Genomic DNA, 3,010 nt, shown 5'->3' on the forward strand with positions numbered 1-3,010 from the left:
CATGCAGTCATCTTGCCTTGGTCTCCCAAGCAGCTGGGACGTGTAGCATGCCACAGTGCCTGGCTAATTTAAAAAATGTTTTTGTAGAGATAGGGTCTTGCTATGTTGCCCAGGCTGGCCTTGAACTCCTGGCCTCAAGCAATCCTCCCACCTCAGCCTCCCAAAGCACTTGGATTACAGGCATGAGCCACTGCGCCCAGCCAAGAGCTTCCCATTCTTGCAGGCCTCTTTGTGTCTCAGCAAGTTGTGTTCTACAACCACACATGCTGCCTAATCCTAGTCTGCCACTTCATATACTCTTGGCCCTTCTCCAATTTACCCTCCCATTTTAGGGTGTCAGACTCAAGCCTGTTGTAATTGTTTAAAGACTTAACATAGAAAAGGATAATGTTTTGTTTGTTTTAATCTTCAGGCAAGGGAGAAAAAGCCAAAGTTTCAGAAGCTAGTGCTTGCCTTTCCCACGAATGATTCTGCTCCTGAAAAAAAAGTAAAGGCACTTAAGGATTTCTGACATCATTTTTTTTCCTTCTTCATTGTCAAAAGTCTGGTCAAGGTTTGATGGGGGGCGGGGTGAAGTGAGGTGGGAGAGTCGAGTGCTGTGCTGGTAAATGTTCAAAAACCAGCTCCCCTGGAACAAACTTTCATTTGTAGCATATGCCACTTTCCATGGTGTGAACTTAAAATTGACCACTATGGCCAATTTTAAGCTATCAATGTTGAATCACTGAATGTGAATGTTGAGAATGGACCCACAGTACTACAACATTATATAGCATTTCCATCACATGGATGTAATAGATGTAAACAACCTCACAAGCATGGATTATAGTACAATAATTGAAAATAGTGAATTTTGAGTATTTACTTATTACCTTTTAAAATGCAGTTTATTAACTTAAAGTTTATTAATGTAATTTTTATTAACAGCTGCATCTAACAACTAGAACACAAAATTTCTATAAGTTTAATCGTCAGCTCTCATGGGCTGCTACAGCTACACCATTTTAGAGACTCTCTCTTGAGTAAGTCCTTTAGTTTGTTGATTCTACTCAGATCTTTGTCCTAACTTCAAATGAGTGAGATCTCCAGGTGAAATTGGCCAATGGAAAGTGGTTCAAGATTATGGCTGGACAACTGGAGAGTGAACCATCTTTTGATGCTCTCAAAGTTTGAGACACTTTGTGTGTGAGATATTAGGCTTGCCACTACCCTCCTCCCTAATCAATTATTGGCCTTTTGTGACCCTGTGTCTCTGGAGGCTGACTCCTAAGGACTGCACTGCTCAAGGTCCTTTGACCTTTTGCTTCTTGTTGAGCTCAGGAAAAAAAAAAAAAAAAAAAAAAAAAGAGGCACTGGCAAGATACATGAAATAAGAAGGAGAGAGAATTGGGAGTATATATACCCCTACTCTCTCCCTGCCTCACTGCAGTTCTGACATTAGCTGAAAAGGCTCCTCTTAGGTGGGCATGTCCCATGGCTCTCACTAGACCAGTCCCAGTTCCCTCCCCTTGGCTTTCTCTATAGCTGCTTCCTGGGTGCCCCACCAACCTTCAGTCTACACCTCTGTAAACAGTCCCTTTATTAAATTCTTTCCAGCTAAACAGTTTTGAGTGTGCCTTGTATGATAGAAGCACCCTATACGATATACCAAGTGCATATATCCAGAGTAATATATCCAACTGCATTGGTCTTTAGGAAACCTAATAACCTAATTGCTCATATGGGGAACACATTTCTACGTTATATTCTATTATGCTCACCCTGTCACGTCCATACTATTATGAATGTCCAGTTATCAATGATCAGTGGGAAAAGGGGACACAGACAATTAGCTTTCCAAATATAGGGCTTTCTTAACTCCCACATGCAACTTCATCCACCCAGTGAGCACACCATCAACTCACCTTGACTGGTTGGCTGAAAGTGTCTCATGCTTTGCTTTGAGAACCAGGATTTGGCTCTAATATTAGGCACAGCCTGTCCTGTGGGACTTGTAATGAAACCAGGCAGCTGCTAGGGCTCTCTCTTATAGTCCCTATCTTGTTCATCTGGCACAACAGCTATTTCTGAATTCTGCATTTTGTATTCTTCTTATGGACACCTTTCTCTGGCCTGACATTCTTCTTGGCCTATTGTCCCAGACCCACGCATGAATTCAGTTGTCAAAACATCTAGGAGCCAATACTAGGTCATTAAACTAACATAAATTGAGACCATGCACCAGTTACACACTCAATTCATATTAGCACAGTGCTAAGAAGTTCACACATACAGCCTCTTCTACCACGGTAAAAACCCAACGAGATGGGTACCATTTATCCCACTTCTCCAACCTATTACCTACTGCTTGTGCTGGTCATTTGTCTGCACTCGGATATATTCCTTACCCTTCTTTCCATCTTCTCTGTATTACAGGAAACTACATTTACAGGCTCCCTTGACCACTAGTTTCTGGCTAGATATGGCCAACTGAAGGACTTGGCAAGACACAGGACAGGAAAAGGCCAGGGTAATTTTCTTCCTCTCCCACCTGGGGCAGCATCTCTGGAAGCAACTGTGCTTCTCTTGCAGCTCCCACTCTCACTGGACAGCTTATGCCTTGATGGCCTAGCAGGCCTGCCACAGTCCCAGTTTCCACAGGGCTCTTGGGATCCTGCAAAACTGCTTTCTTCTTTTGTCCCTCCAGCCCTAGATAAGGCACTCACTTTCTACAGTTGCTAATCTCTTGCTTCGTCTCCTCTTCACTGTTTTAGTTCTTCTTATACCTTAAAACTAATTCCCTACATTAAATTTTCTCTATTGAAGTACTTTGCACGTGTTTTGCTTTCCTGGCTGCACTTGACTGGTGAGTTTCTCTATCCCTTGTCTTCTATAATCATATTTCTATAGCTCCGTGTGTATGTGGGTGTGTGTTTAATTTATTGAAAGCATCCTGTACTATAACTATTTGTTCCCTTTATAGTATTAACTAGAAATTTCTATCTACAACTACTTACATTAATAACAGTTT

General features: G+C 42.0%; 1 long non-coding RNA gene across 1 annotated transcript; it reads right to left on the bottom strand.

Moving 5' to 3' along the window:
• Nucleotides 1-385: 385 nt before the first annotated feature.
• LOC107970024 (uncharacterized) lies at nucleotides 386-2,141 on the bottom strand. Its single transcript, XR_001712239.1, has 2 exons — nucleotides 1,905-2,141; nucleotides 386-476 (listed from the first exon to the last, which is right to left on the bottom strand). It is a non-coding gene; the product is annotated as an uncharacterized LOC107970024 (long non-coding RNA).
• Nucleotides 2,142-3,010: the final 869 nt, after the last annotated feature.

This window comes from Pan troglodytes, chromosome 21 (assembly GCF_028858775.2).
Source record: "Pan troglodytes isolate AG18354 chromosome 21, NHGRI_mPanTro3-v2.0_pri, whole genome shotgun sequence".
Taxonomy (NCBI): Eukaryota; Metazoa; Chordata; class Mammalia; order Primates; family Hominidae; genus Pan; species Pan troglodytes.